Here is a 22,883-nt window from a genome sequence, read left to right on the forward strand (position 1 = left end):
CTAATCAAGCAGGTGGTCCAACTCATCGACCTCTGACCCCTGTCATATAGTTCCACGGGCAGCTGCTTGAATCCAGTATATGGGGTTGTGTGAGCGCTTCGTACAAAACAGCACTCACTTTCAAACAGCTCAGGAACCTCAGTAATGGACAACTTCTTCAACCCCTCAAGCACGGATATCACAAGGCAAATAATAACACGGTCCTCTTTTATTTCGTTATTTGCTTAATGCCTCTTCTGTAGACGCTATAAATGGGAAGGCAGTAATTACATTGTGGGCCTCATTACCCACGAATCCATAAATATGGGTCTGTAATGAGCAGGAACCCGGGTGCTCCAGCGAAGTTTGATCAATACCATTAAACAGGCCACACTTTGGCCCCGGTAGCATCGGGGCTTTCGGCTCGCACGGAGATTTTTCACGGCGCTAACGACTTTGAACCGCGCTTCCATTACCGCGCTATGAAAAGCCGGGCTTATTAACATAATCAAATCACCGTACATCGAGATAACACCAAAAAGACAAACTGGATGTTCTTAATGTAATTAAGCCCACGCTATAATTACCCCCTTCCCCAGTCAGGGCGAGCTGCATCGAAACAAAGCGAAATAAATCGGCCCGCCGCTCTCTGCCTTTGCCCCCCGAATGATTGGATTGACGAATTGCGAATGGTTTGGTGCCTGCTTTTGTGGCTTGGCAGTTGCTGCGATAAACGATCAGTGTGGTGCACCTTAAGCTCCACCGCAGTAAGTCTCCCTCGAAACCAGTGATCAGTACAGCAGTAGATTAAGGATTCACAGAGCTTTTTCAACTCGTTCAGAAGTCGCACAATCATGTCATATCCTAAAAAAAACATAATAAATACTATGTAGACATCGGGATATAAGGGGACAACCTGTGCACAATACAACCCTCTAACCACCCTCACTTATGACCAGTTTAATATATACCAACTATTATATATTATAATCATCAAATATAATAAACTTGTTATGTACTTTTTATAATGCCACCAATTTTGTATTCAGTTTTTATTGGCTGTTAAGAAGAATGCTACATCATTTTCTGTCAAGAGGCAATTTTAATATATGACTTTAACCATGGGAAATTTCTTTACTTTCAAGTCAACTTTCTACCAAACGTAAAAACTAATCTTGAAAGAAATTTCTCAAAAGAAACCCAGATCTAATTATACAAGTTTTAATTATTCATTGAAAATTGTTTCACTGGGAAACTTTTTTTATTTGCAAATTCTTTCAAGTGAACACCACTTAATGTGAATCTATGACAGACATGAAAATGTATTAATCAGCAATATTCTTCAGAAGACAATGTGCAGGAATATTGGACAGAAAAGCTATTATGATCAGTATGCGTAATTACAGAAATCTAAATTTGCATGTTGGGTCTTAATTCATCAAATCCATCTTCCCTAAAAGCTCTTTAGTCTTTCCATCTGCTAGATAAACAAGTTTTAAAAAGGTCTGTACGGCCATAAAATAATTATCTGAAAAGCAATTACTTGGATGCTAATGGCCATTGTATTGATTGCTAAACCCTATGAGTGCAACAAGGTCATATGAAAATGTAATCAAAGGATTTTGATAATAAAGTACTCGCTGAAGCATGAAGTCTTTCATTTATCAGAGTACTCTCACTCTTGAAATATTTGATGTTCATCTCACTACAATATCAACAATATTTTTCATTCCATTTTCATGTGTGTGTATAGTGTAGCCTGCATAAAATATGTTATAATGAAAAGGTTGAATTTATTAATACATCCACTGATGCATCTTTGTGCCATTTTCTGTAGATTGTGCTAGTTGGGTATCCTGAAAAATCTTTTGGCAAATACTACTCTGAATAAGTAACAATTGTTCAGGAGTTTGGGAAGTCAAATCCACATTGAGTTTGAATTGTTTTTTATTTGTTTTATTTCTGGAGGAGATTAAGGGAACCATTTTTACAGTGAAAAAGTGTACACCTTCAACTGATTGACAGTTTCTCCTTCCTTGTTTTACCACGAGCTCCTGCCTGCCGTGCAGCATTGTTAGTCTGTATCAGAACAAACAGCAGTACACCTTAATCTAGGTTCATATGAGGGGCTAAGAACAAATCACTAGTCACAGTATTTTTCTAGAAAAATACAAACAGCCAGCATTTTTAATAAGAAGTTCAGAGTACTTTGTGTACTTTGATTATAGAGCATCAGATAAAATTCATTTGTGAAAGATAAGAAGCACATCACTGTTGTTTTGAGTGTGATTCTCAGATTCACATCTTCAAATACAAATAATTGTACACCACAGAACAAATATAAAGAGATGAACTAAACAAAATGAACTCTCGATGAACCATGATTTGTATTTTGTAGGCGAACCATGGACTGATATGACAAACTAGCTGGGGAAAAATGAGACATATTGGGGGAAAAAAAATCAATAGCTCTTCAATACTCTAAAGGTTGTGAAATATTCATAACTTAAGCCTTTACATTTTTTTTCTCATGTTAGTCTCATCACCTGAACATCTGCACATATGAACAATGGTGTCTTGGAAAATGTCTTATGGTGCAGTAAATGCTTAGAGCTTCCACGATAGATTTTTAACATGGGGATACATCTATATCACATATTGTTTGTGAATAGCTCTCCTACAGAGATGTTAGTTAATCACCTTCAGCCTTGCCAGCTATTCTCATCAAATGACTCAGTTCAAATACATCAATTTCAGGTTACAGACACAATGGTTTTTAATCAACATGTACAACAGCTCGAGTAGAATTAGCAGTGCATGGATGGCTCTTTATAACTCTTTTATTTGCGGTGCGATAATTACTTGCATTTATAAATGTGATGTTAACGACATGCTCGGAATTAATAGAATGATTGATGTGTTAGGGTGATTGATCACTGAAGCCTTTAGACTGAGCAATGACACATCTATATTAATGACAGTAGGGCATTTCAATCTACGCACTGATAAAACAGAGAATGCATACATAACCATGTCACCAGCGTCACCAGCTGTCAGCCTGCCATTATGTCATTTCCGCTACTCTAATGTGAAATGCTGTTTTGCAGTGTATAATTGTCATTTATATAATGCAGCCCATAAATGACAAGACTGTGAGAGTTGTGCCCAATCTCAAGGAGCTTAAAAATGTTACTTGGTGTTCGTGTACATGTGTTGACCACACTGAAACACACATACATAAATAAACATATCCGATATCCATCCACATACACAGACACACAAATACACACAACAACACACAAACACACACTATACATGTGCACATATACAAATCCATATACGTAAACACACAAATACACACAGGCATATACATACATGCACATGCACACACAAATATACATATATATATATATATATATATATATATATATATATATATATATATATATATATATATATATATATATAAAAATATGAGCCTGCAATCAGGTTCCATCAGTGCTGTGCAGTGCCTGGAAAGATAGGTGCGCTGAAATTTCATCAATGCCAGCTCAACTGCTCAGCAAAGCTCACTCATAGGTTAATCCCTGTATCACAACCCACCACCAGTTCACTAAGCTGCTTAAGAGGACACATTAGAACTATGACAATGACCCGCTAATGGTTTTACATTTCTCAGAAGCATTAGGAGCTATCTTTGTCACGTCTATCTCGTAATGAGATCTATAAATTCGAGAAGGAGATCCTGCAGCCAAGGACGTTGATATTTCACTGTCTCGGATAATAAATAATGACCTAGAACGCAGGCGAGAAAACAAACCTTGATCCCTCTCCCGCTCTGTTTTTCTTTGTGGGCGACTTCCCCGGCTCTCCGTGGGGGCCCGGCGCTCGGTGTCACCGCTATAGACGGCGGCCGTGCGGAAAGCCGGGCTCCTCGGGGCCGGCGAGAACGCTGCGGCGCCCGCGCCGTGATGGATGAGGAATGGCTCCCTCGGGCGTTTCAGCACATTTCCTCAACCCCCACCCCCCCCCCCTCCCCGAAAGAAAATGTGCCACAATTTATCATGTTATTACCGAGTCCAAATTGGGATTATTTTTTTTTCCTTCATCTAATTTTGTTACGGTTTGTTTCCGCTGCCCTGGTTCCATCTCGATGGCAGGGAGAGAGTTTCGTAATTAAACAAAATAGCTGGATCGAACAGCAGCCATTATCACCCACACCACCAATTCACTTCTCTACATTATAAAAACATCTGATTTTGTGAAAGTATTACAAATTTCATTTTATTAACAATATTTACTATAGCTTTTGTCTCTGGTGTTAAAATCTATGTTTATTAATATATTTCTATTTCCATCAGTATTAAACTTGAACACTGCTGTTCCTACTTGGACTGTGTTTTCTCAAATGAGAAGGTGAAGAGCTCCAGGATTTTTAGGATCACCAGAGCTCACAGACTCAGTGTGTCAGCTAAAACACTTCCCAACAAAATAAATCACCAATCACTCCAAACAAGTGAGCTCAAATATTGGAAATAAGTTTGATTCTATAATTCCCAAGCCGTGTTTGCTATTTTGGCTTCATTGCTTTGTATAACAGACCTGATGACCATCCAAATACCCTATACCACATCAGACTACCCCCATCCCCATCTTATTTTGAAAGAGGCATAATAATACAAAATGCATTTTATATTAGAATTCATTATATCAGGTTATAACTTGGCCAAAACAGAAAAGGCAAATATGAATGGATGTTATGACTAAGTATAAATTAGCTGCAAATGATCCTTCATCCAAGCAAAAGGCTTTTGATACCAAACCACAACATACTCTTTTTTTTGTTTCTGCTGCATTGTTCCTACAGAACACTGACTAAGATGCAGTAATAAAGGACAGTAAAAAAAAAACAGACCATAATAAACACACAGCCTGCCTCTGACTGCAAGTGAGGCTTTCTCGCTGTCTTTCTGGGAACAACCACTGGCAACCCTGATAGTGTTTAATCCCCGGCCAACTGTTCCCTCCCTATCAATGTCTGACACAATAATCCCGAGACTGCTAAACCCTATTACGTTCAATTAGATCTGACAGCTCTGGACTTAATCTATAGGGTGCACATGTTAATGCTGTGCCAGGGAGTAACGGGGAAGAGAAAGGGGAATGGGGGGATTTTTTTTTTTTTTTGAGATGTCAGAGACAGAAACGCAGCTTCCTATTCTCAGCAAGCTGAGCGGAATGCGGCCTCCGAGCTCTGAGCCCCTCTTTTTAAGGGCGATAGTCGCGTGTCTGACTCTGGGTGACCCGTTCTCCGCGCGATCAGTGCCCTCGATGTGAGACGCAAGGTCACCCCCTCACACACACACACACACACACACACACACAACGGCAGGCTGCCACTCGTCACTCTCCTCACTTCAAAGTGCTGACTGCCCTGATACAGAGGAGCCTCGTATGTTGTCCTAAAAAGATATCACCAAGGCCGGTGTCTTTAGCTCCTCTCCCAGGGGAAGGTCCGTGATTCAGCAGCCAGGCCTCAGCCATGTGGTTGTCCCTTTGACCTACAGATATAATGCATTGGTGTTAGACCGTGGGGGGGGGGCAAGGGGGGGCTATAATATTTTTGTATATGAGAGTAAATGAAACTGCAAGGCACTGGTCCCCAGGCCCGACACCATAAATAACAGGCCTTGTCACTTATGGCTTTTAAGAGCACATGATTTTAAGAGGATACAATGAGACTTCTCGATCCAATGTCCCAGATACATTCACATAAAGGCCCCCCCGCCCTTCAAATTTGTTGAGTGCTGACCATTTACATTTGAACAGTGACCCACGCAATGACAGATGTGCAAGATATTTGCAATATATCAAAGAGGGGCACAACAATAATTTGCCTGTAAAAGGTAAAAATCTGGTCAGAAATGAAATATTTTTGTATGTATATCATAATGCACTCTGAATCATCCTATAAGCCTGAGCCCAACCCTCACAATAACACAAGCTGACCTTCTTACCAGCTAGAATGTGTCATTTGAGTGAATGGAGGAACCCTGTCAAAAGGCTCATTTTTCTGTAAATAACTGTCTAATCACTCCGTGGCATCTTGCAGTCATGTAGAAACATGTCTTTTGAGCGTTTCAGTGTGTTGTCCATGATGACTTCATCGTTCTGAAACAGAGTGGGCTTGCTCTTTCATCAAGTTCACAAATCCTCCCCATTGAGAGGATATGTGAGCGCCATCTCCAGCTCTGTTTTGACTTTTTTGACTTTGTTATAGTTCTAAACAATGAAAGTGTTACCATGCACAAATCACACATTAATAAACGTTCAAGACTTAGAAACGACATGTACATGATGGTTACGATCCTATGACTCCTATGGCATCTCCCATGAAAAACCCAGCCAGACAAACAGTTCATTAACGAACGCAGATGAAATTCTCCAAATTGCCGAGAGGACGGAGATGTAGTCTGATTGGCCCCTGAAGGGTGCCTGCAGTCCGACTGTGCCTATTAAAATGCAGCGGCTTTGGGGTATCACCCAGGCAGGCAAGCAAAGATGACCTTTGCATTATACGCATGACATTTCCTCTTATTCGCTCAGGCGGAACAAATGATAGCAAATTTGCGTGTTTATTTTCAGTATGACGGTGAACCCAAAAGCACAGCTGCTTTCATATAAGGGTGGACCTTTTAATGTTCAAACCCCCCCCCCCCCATTTTGCATACACCTTGTAACTCATACACATGCTCTTGTATGTGTATACACATACATTCTTGCAGATACACATACACACATACATACAGTGAGAGACACAGTAAGAATCAATCAAACTTCAAGCAAATGTTCAATATTTTAACACATTTCAGGATTAATATGTGCCACAGTTGATCTGAGTGGTTAAGCTACAGTTAAACCGACAGTTACACCCACACTCACACCATATGTAATGGCTCAAACCATTCTGGGGTTCAGGAATCCCATCATTCTCGAGAACAGTACAATGTTCCATCATTCTTGAGAATGGTATACACACCAGAAATGAAAACGTTCAGCGTTCTGCCACTGATCTTTCATGCACATCTGTAAGGGGACAAAAAATTAACAATGAATGAGCTGCTAAGGCTGAGATTTTTTTTCTTTTCTTGAACTCTGAAAACAGAAAATGTGACAGGTTACAAAATCCCTACCTGTTTTTTTCAAACAATTTGTCTTTAGTGAGGGCTATTTCTCTCGTTAAAGAGGATTTGGATCTACCCAAGAGTCAAACTGCTATTCGCATAAGGCATATAATCTGCCGTATCTTTCCTAATCTGGTCCCCTGTTTCAAATAGGCACCACAATTACCATATACTGGAAGAAAACTCATTCTAGGCCATAAATGTAATCCAGACCAGTTGGAGAGAGCCAGATAATCGTTGCATTGTTCTGTGAACGATGTGAGTGGGACCTTTGAAAATATGTAGCTTGCGTCTGGCAGGGCAAAAAGGTAGGAAAATATTGTGAAAATGGCTCGTTAGCCAGTCTTCCTGCGATTTCTTCATCAGCTGTGATAGAGTCCAAGGCCCATCACTCTGAAGCAACCACAGTCTCAAATAAAAACCTGCTGCTCCTCTGGTGTGAATGTCACAGCTGGGAAACGTTTCCCCTCGAGCCGAAACGCCTTTTTTTCCAAGCAGTGATAGTGCGTTCGGGTTCAGTGCCACCGAATGGCTGTCGCTGTACATAAATTCAAAAATCACACTCTCGGAGGGTGCTGGCCACATCTCATTTTAGCATGGCTCCATTCCCGTTGTTAAATATCATTTAAAAAGATTTAGGGGCAAGCAGAAGAACATGGCTTTCCATCCTCGTTTTCGTGTTTTTCTGAGTTCATGCTTGATACTAATTAAAGCATGGGTAAATGGAGAAATGGCTTCTATATTCTGAAATATAATATATTCATGAAAATATAATTTCTCAGAACAGAGAAATAGCCAAGACAGAGTTCAACCCAACTTCAATACAGATGCACTACATGTCTTCTGCCCAAGATGACTTACTGCTTAAACGCCATTACTGGAAGTTAAGTGTATTTTTTTTTCTCCTTTTGTGTTTTTGGCCCTCGTTACAAGGGTGCGCTTGTTCCCCTGTTGTGCCATTAACAGGCGGAATGTACCCGGTGACTGTGACTGTGAAGTTGATCCTTTTTCCTTGGGCACCTGGTACAGCAACGCCGGGCCAAGATAATCCATTTGGATTGGCTGAAGCGAAGGATGTCATTTATCACGAGAATATTGCCATTTTTCTGCCACCGCTCCTCACCGCACGGGGCGGGCGCCAGGTCTGCGGCCTTTATGCCCCACCGCCACTTTGGCTCCCCACATCCCTTTGGGTTTTCGGTGGGGGAACGCCATGCCCGGCTCCACCTAAAGAACTTAAGAACTTGGATGAAGAAAGTATGGCTGTAGTCCTGCACTGAGGCCGCCTGATGACCAGCAGAGCCATCAACATACCATCAGTGTGTGTGCATTTCTAGCTGTGAAAACTAAGATATGGCCACATGACAAGCTCCACAGTGGCATGAGAGACCATGCTTACCTGGCAGATTGACACCTGCCAACTTGTAGCATGCGGCTATTGCGCATGGCTACTTTACATGCCACTATTTTTTGTCGTTCTCAAGCACCTGCAGCACCTGCTTAACGTACAAACGCCAGGCCATCACGGACGCTCAACTCGTTCCCGTCTCTGAGGGAGGTGTGAGTCAGGCAGGCTGTAACTTCCTGAGCGCTCAAGGCTAACTGGAGCGAGGTCGAGGAAAACAGGCCCGCAGTCCCAACACAACCATCCCTCACAGCCTTGCCAAGGCCTGCCAACAGGGGCATGGAGAATTAGGGCCAATGATAACCTTTGGCCTTTGTCTCGTGGTGAGAAGGGGGTGGCGGGGGAAGGGGGGGCTCAGTTTTGTAGATAGACAGAGAGTGAGAGACGGCGAGCCACGGGGAAAGGCACTGACAGCGATACTGAAAGAGACAATGAGACAGACAGAGAGAAGGTCTTCAGACAGCTGTGTGTTTTTTCTGCTGGGGAAAGTTCAGGGGCGCTAAATTAATCCGCACATCAAGAACAGCGAAAGCTTTCCCCCCATGCCACTGTGTCGCATGCCACATGAATGATAGCTGTGAAAAGTCTGTTAAGCAAATTTAAAAAACAACCAAAATGAAAAGATTCCCCTTCTGGTGTTTTGCTGATGAAATTCCATGAATAAAAACAAGATAAAGTTATTAATGAATTCATTCACTGATAGCTTCATACCTCTTTGCCGGCTCTACAGTCATGGCTGCCAGGAGGACAATTTCCGTGATTTGTGTGTAGAGCTCATGAGACTCTATTTAGAATATCGGTGCTGCACAGTATCACAGTGAAACTGTGAGAGATGGATCGAGACTTTGCCCAAGTCCTGCACCTTTATCCAAACTCCAGAGACCGTACCCAAACCCAAACCTCACCATAGTCCACAGGGTCTGGGCCAAAGAAATGCCATAATAGCATAATAAACACTGAGAAAAGTGATGCCTCAAAAGTTACATGTAAGAAGAAGAAGAAAAAAAACCTTTAACATCTTAATTGAATCTACATTGCTGAGACTGTATTATCTTCCCTCACCTAAATAAAGACTAGAGTGCACATTTGCTATACAGCAGACTTGAATGAGAAAACACATACAACTGAGCAAAGTGTGTGAACACAATATATGTGCATGTGCGGATGTATGCAAACCATGTGTGTGTGCATGTGTGTATGTGTAGAGTATGTATTTTGTATGTACAGAATTTACGTGTGTGTGTGTGTGTATGCCATGAGTCTGCATGTGCATGCATGTAAAGGAAGTGTGTGTGTGTGTGTGTGTGTTTGTGTGTGTATGTACAGGCTGTGCTTGTATGTGCCTGTGCCCGCACGCATGAGTGTGTGTGTGTGTGTGTTTGCATGTGTGCGTGCAGCCTCAGATATAACCAGCCAGTTGTGTGGCAGCTGAAGAACAGGGAGCTATTAAAAGGTCCTGACTCACCTTGTTTTAAGTGCAAGGTCTAATTGCTACCATCTTTTACAGCAGCCACTGCAGCAGCTGGCATTTGCATGGATCCCCTGGGACTGTCATTACCTCAAAACCAAGCATTACTCTCGCTCTCCCCGTGTCACTACTTTTACCGCACCTCGTGCTAGCCAGGGGACAACTGGGAAAACTCAAACAAAGAAGGATCATTATAACTGCAGGGGCGTTTCCTTCTTTAAGCGAACATTGCTCTTACTGATCCTTTTTCGGCACCATATGAAACATATTATTTTAAGGCAGTTTTGCTTTTACATTTCATTGTTAAGCCCTGTGTTCACTTTATATTGTTATGCATTGCATTTATGGCAGACAATATGTTTTACCGTTATGTGTTTTTATTTTTAGCAGTCTTCCAGCTTGATGCCTGTCTGCTGTAATTCTGGCTTTTCTGTAACTTCATTTTACTACTGAGGAGCAGTGTGATGTGAGGTAACCAGTAGGGCTTGTTACCTAAAAGTTACCCATTCGAGACTGGTTGCCTGGTGGATCACTGCTGTTATACTCAAGGGCACAAATTGGCACATTAAATATCCAGGTAAATAAACAGATAACATACTAAAATTGTAAGCTGTTTAAGTTGATTTGGATAAGTGCATGTGCTAAGCTCGTGAAATGATATGGCTCCTCCTTCCCAACTTGGCTAAAGTATCCATAACGGATGTCATAACGGCCTTTAAGTGGCTCTGGCTCAGAGCATCTGGCAAATAAACAAAAAGCCAACAGAAAAGCATAATAGTGATTATAGCTGCCAACAGGGAACTATAACCAAAAATGCCACTGTTCAGTCATGTGAGATATGTTTAAGTTAAATAGCCACATGCTTTTGTGAAACATTATTTGCCAAGTTTCCTTTCCTTCAGTAGGACAATCTTTCATAAGAACACAAAAACATCCAGGAAGATAGTGCTGCCCAAACGTTGCTTGCAACTTCACATTTATGATTTATTTTTGTTTTTTGTGTTATACGAGCAGCTCACTGCATTCTATTATTACTATCAATGATATTTAATTGCTTGGCAGATGCTTCTATCCAGCTCAACTGACAGAAAATACATTTTGACACTACCATAAGATTAATATCCCTTTATTTTATTTATACTATACTGTAGCTCTTTACTGTCTTAATATCCACATCTTCCTCTATAAAGAACAGAAACAGTTGAAGTCACTTTTTCAACGACAAAGAAAATACCAACACAAATTATTAGTAGAGCATTGTTTTTCTCAGCAGCTGAACTTGAGAAAAGGTCACTGCTGATGTGTCCAGGACTTGTTTATGAGATGTGATTACACCTGTTCTGCAATGCTAACTAGATAATGATGAGAGGCTGGGGGACTAAAGGGGGCCTTTTATTTATTTGATTGGGACGAATACAATCTAACATTGATACTACTATTTACATAATACAGACATCAGGAAAAGGCTAGTCTCCAAGGTCTCCAACACCACCCCCTAGATGGGCTTTTCAAATAGTCACAAAAAATGATTGAATTTATGATTGAAGCTTGATCACATAGCCATATTAGCATTTTCACATTAATAATAGAGGGAAAATTTTAGGAGCTGTTTAAACTGTTAGTTAACTGTTAACTAATGTTTAATAAACTATCACTTATATTAAATGATAATGAAAGAATTATTGATTAGGGAGGCCTGTGATAAAATGATAAGTTCATAGTCTGAAATTAAATAAAAAAACTGTTTGAAAATGAATTATTGTTTGGTTTTAACATGAATATTTACATTATTTGCCATCTTTACTAAATATTTCAAAATGACATGTTGTACTACATTAACCAGAGGGAATAGGAATGTCCTCTTTCCAGACAGTATGAGCAAAATCTTGAAATATAGTGAGATGAGTCATTTTCATCCAGTAAAACCCAATGATGCAGAGAGAGTGAGAGACAGAGCACCACCTTCCTCTGTCTTGTTTTTTCTCCCATGGTGAAAGAGTACAGCTGTGGAGGTAACCAAATATTTTCTGACCAAGGTACAGCCGCTGAAACACCTCAAGGCTGCACAGGAAGGCAGCTTAAACGAAGGGTATTTTAAGAGACCTTGCAGTAAATATTTTTAGGGTTTTTTAGCGATGTAAAAGAATCCCACAGTTCCCCCCCCCGACCCACCGGAGCCTCCTGGCACCCAGCTCAGCCAGCCGAGCTGAGAAGGTGCAGGTGCGCTTTTGCTCACTTTTCCCATGATGCACCACTCCCTCCTCCCCCGTGGCGCGGCTGACCGTACCTACGTCACACCAAGTCCACTCGAGGGAAAACACACCACCGCAACCCTTCCTCTGCCTGCCACGCATATCGAAGGAGCTGACCTAATCTGTCAGCTTGGCTTAGAGCTGCAACCCCCCCACCCCCACCCCACACCCCCCGAGCATTGTGATGGGAAAAGACGTGGATCACCAGGTTTAGGCATTCAGCACAAAATCTAAAGCCCTGATAAAGCCCTACTGTTCATTTCAGGTCCCGGTACTGTTTCAGGTCAGGACTGCGCAGAGGACAGAGCAGCGGTAATCACGAAAGCAGCCACTGATATAACATGCAGTAGTCTGCTAAGAGCATGAGACACCAAAGCTGGGGGTCACAGTTTTGAATTTCAGATTTCTCGCATTTGCATTCACTCATCTAGCAGACAGTCTTGTACTGAGAAACTGCAAAAGTGCATACGAAAAAGGTGAGGCTAAGAGCAGGGACAATACCAAATCACTCCAAATGATCAGTGTCGCAGGCCATAGTAGGAGTCATTACATAACATACAGCATTCTGCTGAGTGCCACAGTAGGTGCAAGAGGGAGTCTGAAGATGTAGCGCTTTTACTTAGCAAATGTATTAGAGGAATGATCAGAGCTCGAGGTTAGCTGAACCACGATGCAGTTTTTCAGATGCGTTTTTGGTTTTCAAGACAGACAGTGACCCCTGACTGTTGCAGGGATATAATTTTTCACTTCTCATGAAAGGTCCTGAATTGCCTTGCCTAAATTACCTCAGGATGTGTTCAATCAAACTTACATTCAACACTACCATCAAACATGGCACCTTTGTGTGATTTTTGACCCCTAGGGCTGCTCTTGTGTTGCGGAGAGTCCAAGCTTTGGCCTAAAATGACCTCTGTGGTAAGAGGGTTCATTTTGCAGTGCTGAGTTTATGAGTCCCTGCCGCTGTGTAAGCCAATGGGTAGAGGACTAAGTCAAGTCCATTTGTCATAACGTCTGTGGAGTCAGTAATTAGCGGGCCAACCCACACCAGCGTTTTCTCTCTCTACCCCCTAGTTCTGCTGCTTTTGGGCTCTCGTTTCAGGGAACACAGTGTCCTTTCGCCGCGCTCCGCACCAGGGGTGTCATCTCTCATCATTATGGAACACTCAGTCACACCGCAGTGTTCATTTCGCTCAAACTAGACAAACTATCGACTCAACGGGCTTCATTTAGATCTCACATCTCAAGGGAAGAAACGCATTTATGTAAGTGTTTGAGTGTGTGTGTGTGTGTGTGTGTGTGTGTGTGTTTGTGTGTGTTTCCAACCTGAGAATGTCAAACATACTGTACGTATTTAGGATTTTTGTGTTGTGTATTGCGTGTTGTGTATTTTTTGCTGTAATATAGACCAAATCTATGGTTCACATATAGTCAATGGCAGCACTTCATGAGGAAGTGAGGTGAAACCCTGTGAAAATTCTGCAGTCCATCCCCCGGCAAACCCTGCAGGGCGGGCAGGAGATAGCAGTGAAAAGCAGTAATGCAAAACAACCAGAAATTCACCAAAAAAGAGAGATGAGGAAGCAGCGGAGAAGCTACCAAAACGAGACCACTACTGACCAGAGACAACCTTAGAACAAGCTGGACCACAAACAGATAGGCCTAAGATAAGCCCCCCCCACACTCCATGATGGAGCAGCAACAGGAGCGAGACATGAACATCTATCATCCTTGTGTGTCTGCCTCATGTCTGCCTCACACCAATCCACCATAGAGTTTACACATAAAGAAAAGCTGAACACAAAGAGTAGCCTGACTTCAAGGCTGACCAAAGGTTAACAGCGACGGTTGCTATGGTCCCTGATCTTTCTTCTTTTTCTAACCCATTGTGATTTCCCTTTTGCTTCCTTTCTTTCAGTTACCCTTTGCTGTGCACATACTCGTTCCTTTGCCGATTTCCACATGTGCGCTGGAATACCCAGCACTGATGATCTCACAGCTGTTGCGCGCGGAGCCACATAAACACATGGATTCGGATACAAGCTCTTTGAACAGACCAGACGGACAGGTGTGCACAACCATCGACTTGCAGCATGAGGGGGGGGGAGACAAGGTACCTGTACTGCAATCTCCCACCAGCTCACCTGCAAACAGCAGAGCTGTTAAAGACCCCGCTTCTTAATCCTCTGGAATTTGCTTTTCCAAAACAGCAGCTTGAACTCTCATGGTACACCCTCTGCTGCCTAAACATTTGGCAAGCAAACACTGGTAAAACTGGCCTCAGTTTCCAGTATGAAAAAAAGAACAATTACATTTCCCTCAATCGATTTTAATTCCTTTATATTTCATTTCTGGCGGAATTTTAACTTATAAAACCCCAACCTCAGGCAGGTATATTTGAAGGTAACATCCACTGAAGAAGAAATACAAATCTGATATAAATCTACATATGTCCATATAAAAGCCCCCCCCCCTTCTGATATACTTTTGATATACTTCTAATAGGCCATAGCAACTGAACAAATGGCAAACTGACACAAAGTCTAGAACACACAATGTAAAGGAAAGGAAGCAAAGGGAGGAAAGGAAAAGCATTTGAGGAATGGGTCTTTAATCATTTCAGGGCAAAGGAGTCATTGCACCCTATGAAAAGTGACTGAGTGTTTGTATTAATACAAGTTTAATTTATCTGAGTTTCACTTACCTTTGAGCTGATGCCATTCATTCAGCCAATGATACTGGTCCCTTTTCTCCAATTATTATAATTATTCATATAAATTCTGTACATATTAACATTGTTCTTTTGCAATAAATGCAGCCATATCTGCACATCACTAGCCAATCCTGTGGTTAACTTGCCCTGACCCCTCCCAGTGAGCCCCCTCCTCTCCACACCCCCTGACTTGGAACATGACCCCCCCCCCCCCCCCCATTTGCTTCTTCTGGGCTGAAGATGCCCCCCCTCCCAGAACTAGGGATTGTGAAACAAGATAGGCTTAATCACGTTTAGCGAAACTGCATGTGTTTGGAGTTCAGACCTCTGGTCCATCACACGTCCCACCCCCTGACCCCCCCGCGCCCGTCCACCCCTTTGTTGCAGAAGAAGCCGCCGCCCCGTCAGCCGGCTACGGAACTGCGTGGGTGTTTACAAATGAAGCGTCGCTGTGCCCCAGAGGGACCTGCCCGGGATGTGTAATGAGCAGAGAACAGCGCTCCGGGCAACTTCCCGGCTTATTACTGCCAACGTAATGGAGAGGGGCCGTGCGCTGCGGCCGCTACACCACCTCCGCTGCGCTCCATCACACACCCCCCAACACCCCCCCCCCCCCATACCCCCCCCACCCGCCTCGCAGACGGCCCGCATCCGACACGCCCGGATCAGTTAGTGCCATCCGCTGGAAATTTGGGGCGTAGCAATCTGCAAGTACACCTCTACTTAAATGTACCACTTTTTTCCACTCAGTATGCCAAACCTTTCTGGACTGGAACAGATTGTTTTCATATTTTACTCTCATTATCATTAGAACCTGTTTTCCAAAATATTTGTGAGTATTTTGGAGACCATCTTTCTTGTACCTCATTTCCCAAATTTAGTGTATGAACATCTTAATTCTGAAGTATAATTCAGTTTTTCTTTTAGCAGGCATTAATCTCCTCAGAGCTAATATATTAATGTATTCATTTTGAATCTGATTATTACTGAATCTTGTGAATTAGCTCACTCTTCTCTGTATGTGAGACATTTGGCGAATGTGTGAAAGTTGCTTGGTTGCCAAAGCACAGGTTTTGTGCCTGCACCAGGTTGTTTATTCCAAGAATTCATCTGCATTCATCTGACCTTTGACCTCTCCCCACAGATTGCAGTTGGACCTTTATCATTCAACGTTCATTACACCAACTCTGTGTCGAAAGGTGCAACAAAGTCACATGAAATAGTTTTGCCCCTGAATGTCCCTGATAATAAGTTACAGACAAAAGGAAATCTTTCCCATCGTCTGGAGATAAAGTTATGTTGTCAAAATGTTCAGCATGTTCAAAGCAATGTGAAAGCAATGCATCCTAAAGAAATCCAACATCGACATGAAGCTATAACAATAATTTTCTGAGCAGGCCGTTTTTGGTAGACTGGTGGTTGGGGTAAACTAAGAGGGAGGTAAGCGCTGTTTGCACACTGAGGTGCACACTTTAGCAATAAAGCAACGCTGCCAAAACACATTGGCAACAGCAGACGATCAGCGACTCTCTCATTACCAGAACTTTTTTCCGTCGTAAGATTCTTCATCTCCTCTGACGAAACCCCTTGTGGGGAAAAAAAAATGTATTAATGGTGCGTCTAAACCGAGGAGCAGGTGAACGGATCGCATTGTTGGGGGCGAGAGCGCAATCCTGGGAACAATGGCGGCAGCGTAACCACACAATCTATTACTGCGGCGGCTCATTCCTGTATCCGTGAGGGCTCTGTTTGCCCTCGGGACCTACGTTCTGAGATGCGTGGGTGCAGGCATGATTTTTCCCCAGCTAAAGCAATTTACCACGGCTCCCGGAATCTGGGTAGTGCCTTCCTGCGCAGGTGAGCTCCCTCAAGACATTTCGAGACACGGCACCACACATGCACCCGCACGTAAAGGGAGTGTTTAAAACTGACACCTCATATGTCGACGAACGCTAATGCAGTAAATATGCAAATGCTAAATCACTTGATAAGGCACCGTAGCAAAGGCTCGCTCAGAGATCAGGCTGCTGAAAGTTTAACCGTTTAACCTGCTGCCAAAGTCAACGCCACCGGGAGAGGGGCGTTTGAAATATTGAGCGTCGTTACAGGGGGGCTGCAGCCCACACAAATTCATTCGCTTAATCGCAGTGGCCCCCTCCCTCGAGAGCCGCCTGAGATATCGTTTTTAATGAATAATGCCAGGCAGTAGCTGTTTGAACCGTTAAGTTGGGTGTTTGTTTTCTGAGGAACTGCAACAGTTTGCACTGTCAGCCACAGCAGGAAGATGACAGAAGCTGTTGTGGGCCACAATGCACCCTTATCACATTGCATTCTGCCATTCTGCCATCAAACCTGGACGGGAATGAGTTTGGAGGGGGGTGGGGGGATGGGGGTGGAAGGTCAGGTGACAGTGGGGATGAGGGCGGTTCGAGAGCGGCATCATCTGCACTTCATCTCTCTCACTCTCGCATCTGACGAAGAGGCGACGTGTCCTTTGATTGAAGGTCGGGTGGGGGGGCTTCTAGTGCCATTAAATAAGTGGGGGGAGATGGGGGGGGGCTGTCCTGCTGCGGGTCTCGGGAAAATTGAGGTGCAGACATGGGGCTGATGAATCGCCCTCTCCTGAGAATGCCCTCGGCCTCAGAGGTCTCTCCTGCACCGCTCCCTGAGCGATTCCCTCACCTCATCCAGCTCTAGCCTCGCAAACACTTCTCTTTTTTCTGTTATTCTCTCCCCCCCCCCCCCCTTCCATTTTCTCTGAAACTCCAAAAATCTGAGCAGAGCAAAATCAGCCTTCGATTACATCAGAAAGATCCGTCGGTTTTTAACAGAAACATGAGTTTTTAAATGCTGTTCAAGAGGCTCAGAGGCGCACCTTAAACAGTCCCCTTGTGATATTTACATACACTGCATGTCATTAATATTTGCAAACATCCCCATGATAACTCAGTCAATTTCCTGGGAACCAGGCCTGCCATTGCAGCATAGAACAGAAATGACGCAATGCTGGTGAGAGAAGGTGAGGATTTGACAATAAAGATATCTAGTCTGACTGATGCTTATCAGAGTCATAAAAAGCATTACTGTTCGAGTAAAGAAATAAAGCATTACTTGGTATCATTCAGGAAGGTAGTGCACACAACAGCCCCATCTCAGAGGCTGCAGACTGGTCTCTACATGTATTAGTCACTGAAGAGAGAATAGAAACCGATCGCAGCTCTCCCAGTTCAATCAGTTTGTTCTCATTTCTATCAACACCTCCCTCTCCTTTCTGTGACTGGCTGACGCAGCCGAACTCTGTACTCCAGTGATGGGAGGGTGAGGCTTCACAAGCCCCATAATGGAATGGGCAGAGCTACCATGGGCTGTCATTCACAGACTTCAATGAACCAATCAAAAGGCACTGCTTTCCACAGCTGAAACGCCGTGATCTAGCAATGCATTTCGGTTAATTAGACCCTCATTCTCCCATCACTGTGAAAGATGTGATCCCCCCCGCCCCCACAGACACAACCCTCACGCATTAGCATCCGACTCCGACAGCGGGTTGGAGGAGTGCGGCGCCAAGTCGCAAGGGGGGGGGCGGGGGTTGGGGGTTTGTGAGGCGGGGCCGCCGGGTCATGATTAAAGCGTCCTGCGCTCACCTGCTGCTGTCCAATCATACGGGGCCGCCTGATTGCGCCGCGCGCCCTCTCCCGGAGCGCGGCTGGCATTCGGCGTGGGCAGCTGGCCTCCACAGAGGACGGCCGGTAGCCTGTCACGGATGAATCAATCATCCCAGAGGATGTCAGCATCTGCCCCGGCACTTTTATAGGGGAATGTATGGCAGATGGGGATGTTGTTGTCTGTTTAATCAGTTCCACCAAATGCGGTTTTTATCTCTTATAAAATGAAACCATCTGTACCGTGTAGGTGTAAGGTTCAAGCAGGAGGGGAGAAAAGGGAGAGGGAGAGAGGAGGAAAAGTCTTTTTATCCGTTTAAAAAAAGGAGGGAGGAAAATCTGATAGATGCGGAATGAGTTGGGACTGAGGTGCGCTGCGTGCTCTCACACACGCACGCACACACACACGCACGCACGCACACACGCATGCACGCACGCACGCACGCACGCACACACACATACACACACACACACACACACACACACACACACACACACGCACACACACAGGCATATTACTCCAGGGCCTTCACCATTAAATCTGGGCCCATTTATTTCCTCCACCTCCAGCAAGGCATTATGGGTGTAATTTGGTACCCAGGATCCTTCGGTGGCAGGGATGGCAGGGAGAAGACAGAGCTGATGAATACTCTCGGCCTGTGAGCGTAGATGATGACTCCCTCTATGCAGCCGTTATGTTTAAAAGGGCAGTTTATGGGGGTGGGGGGGTTTAGGGAAGCTAACTCTCGCAGCTAGTCCCTGGCGAGTTGCCGAGCGGAGCAGGATAACGATGGCGCGGGCGCATTGGGAGCGGATCTCCGAGCTCCTGTCCCGTCGTCCTACAGACGTTATTAATGAAGTGCATTTCCTCCGCAGCCACCAGAGGCCTGCTGCGAGAGAACTCCCAAAAGCACCCAGCACCCCTCCCCCCCAACCCCCCCGACCCAAGCCACATGCTACAGACAACTTACCTTTCATTTCATCATTACAGCAAACCCGCCTCTGATTGTCTGACAAAGTTATCAAGCCAGGTCAGTTACACACGTATCACCCATTAGCAGATCATTCCTTTTATCTGACTGCATCTGTGTTTCCATTACTTTGTTTCCAAAGCAAAACAAAGTAAAAAAATGCTTTTAAGGAAAAATAAAACCAACCTCCAAAATCTTTGCTCCTAAGAATGTTTATTGTAAGCCTTGGTCATAAATCCAAGCGGCAGTATGAAGTACTCTAAGGCTCTGTTATATTGTCACCTAACCTCACATAACATTTTACGCAATTAAGTAAAAGGGTATCAGCTGCTTATGGGCGATCCTTATTTACACTGGCAAGCTTGCTAATCGTGAAAAACAATCAAAAACATGTTGAGGACAGGTATCCATTAAAAGGTAAAATATGGTGAGGACAGAGATTGGTTTAAGGGTACAACGTGTTCAGGATCGGTGTCAGTTCAAGGGTAACATCTCTATTGCTCAAAAGCCAGTCCCTTTATTGTTCATCACTCCATGCATTGATTCACATAATTACACACTAATATCTATATTTCTGCACTGATGCATTTATGCATATTATCAATCTTTCCACATAAATTGCTCTTCTGGACGTGTTGCTATGTGTGTATATGTGTCCTGTCTGTATTCTATATTATATAAAGCTGAAACACGATGTGGTAACCATCTATTTATATATGTTACTGGCAAAGCTTTGAGATTCTAATGAAAGGGGCACACACAAATAGATAACAAATAACCATGGAGCCAGCAGCCATTTTGAAAAATGACTCCAAGAAAACAATTCCAATTTTTTTTCTTATCAGCAGAACACATTTATTGAATTAAACAAAGAGTGAGTCACAATGCTAATTGTTGCTTTGAAGGTATGTAGCAACGAGGAGACCGGCAAACATAACAGAGCCGGGCTGATTGAAATAGATAACTGTACATCCGTGCTATGAATAACGAATTTAACACACAACTTTGTTTCCTTTATTGAGTTATTATAACGTTAGATGCCATTGGTCACTGATTTTACACCTGCTTAGGATGTGCTTGTTGTGAAGTTATGTGACAGTGTGGTGTAGAGTTTAAGCAACTGGGCCTATAGCCAGAAAGTTGCATGTTTAATTCCCAGACAGAGTATGGTCACACAGAACTGTCACAACTACAAAAACAATTATATTCAATAATAAATTAAATGTAAGAAATATTCTTCTTCTTTAACACAATTTAATTCACTGTCTACTGCTACTGTCAATGTTTTTTTCTCAATACTATTTGTGAAAAATACTCATCTGACACATCAGTTAACTGCGCCCAATAAAACGACCTTTGGAGAGTGTCATGAGGGATCAACTGAACTATTTATTTGCTTTCTTGGTGACTTTTCTTAAGTAGAAAAATTTGCAAATTGAGCATTGTATTTTTTAATCAGCTGCATAATGTTTGTTGAAAGTGTGATTTTTTTTTTTCTTTGCACAATGCTTCTTTGTCATGCCAATGGAGCCACTTGAATGAAATTGATTTGATCAATAGAATAGAACAGAACAGAACAATTGCAGCATGGAGACATTAATTTGAAGCATTGTTGAAACACATCAAAGACCTTGGTTCTTGCTTTGCATGTTCCCTCTTTTTTTATATGCTATCGGAGTTCTTCAAGGCAGGGGACGGGCAGAGCAGGTCGTTAATATATTGGCATCATCCACTTCTCTGCAGACTCGACCTTTACTGTAATTCATTTCAAAATAGAATATGTGAAATATGTTTCTTTTTCAAATCCCTGAATAGCCTCTTACTGAATTTCTCTCTGTCTCACTCTCATATTGACCTTGTTTGCTGCTTCTCTCTACTCCATCAGGCAGAGCTCAAAAATGCTGATAATATTCAGCCACAATCTAAAAAACTACTCCAAGCAGACATTTAGATTCAAGGTTTTTAAAAAAAGGGGAACAAAGATTCCATTGTCTGCCCAAAAGGATTTGGAGGCGACTAATTTCTCCAGATGAAGGCAGCTCAATCGATTCCGCTTTTAACTGCTTGCTCTCTGGAGCTTCTGCATCCGCCTGTCCTTTTGGGAAAACCACTCTCTGATCGTGTGAATAAAAAAAAAAAAAGGACACTGCTTCCAGACTGTGGTAAAAATAACAATAAATATATCTGCTCTAAACCTCCTAATGAGATTTCGTAGAGCTTGTGATGAATCAGCGAGCGAATCGGAAAAAGCGGCGCCGCCGGAGCTCATGCTCCGGTGGTGTTCGCATTATTTTGTTTCCGTTCGTCTCATCCAGACAGCACTGTCCTGCACAATGCCGCACACCGCTCTGTCCTGCACAATGCCGCACACCGCACTGTCCTGCACAATGCCGCACACCGCTCTGTCTTGACAGGCCGAAGCGTTCAGCGGCAGACCTGAGATCCCTCGCTTCCGCACAAACTGGGGGGCACTGTCACAGGAAAGTCAGGCCCAACCCCCTCCAACCCCCCTCCCTTTCCCGAAACTCAAGGGTGTATCCCCCCAAAGCGGTGGCGATGATTAAATTATCCGCTTGGTTTCAGGAGGAGAGCGGAGTGACCCGCGTCGGCGAGACGTCCCCTCTGCCTCCCCGAGTGGCCGCGCGGCCCGTCGTGTGTCTTAATGTGACTGATGTATTGTGACATGAGTTTGATTCATAATTTGTTCCAGAGGAGGGCTCATCGTCACGCAGAGGCCAGGGTGCAGAGAATGCTCTATCTCAGGCCAGCCGGACAGCTCACGTCCACTCTCCCCCCCCTCTCTCTGTTCCCCTGGAAATTAACATTTAATAACGCTCAGGGTGAAACAGCTCCTCTCTCTAAATGAGTGGACAGAGGCAAAGATTCCCAACCGGATCTGCAAAGCAACCCTCAGTCGGCACACAAAAAAGAAAAACCCTTGATAGCCCACATCATGGGCATTTTCTCCCCAGCACAGCACGGACAAATTGCAGCTCTGGCTGTGATACGCAGCCGTCGAAAGGCTCTAACGAGCTAGCGCCAAGAGGCAGCGACGGGCCACGGATAACACAGCAACAGCCCCCCTCTTCCAGAAGGGTTAACAGTATTTGTAACCGTTTTGGAGATTATTTCTTAATTAAACTGTCTAGACACCACTGAGCATGCTAATATAGGTGGCAATTAGTAGCGATGGAACATGAGCGTGCATGATCGTTATGACATGCAGAAGCGTGCCGGGGATGCAGAGATTCA

Source organism: Megalops cyprinoides, chromosome 12 (genome assembly GCF_013368585.1).
Source record: "Megalops cyprinoides isolate fMegCyp1 chromosome 12, fMegCyp1.pri, whole genome shotgun sequence".
Taxonomy (NCBI): Eukaryota; Metazoa; Chordata; class Actinopteri; order Elopiformes; family Megalopidae; genus Megalops; species Megalops cyprinoides.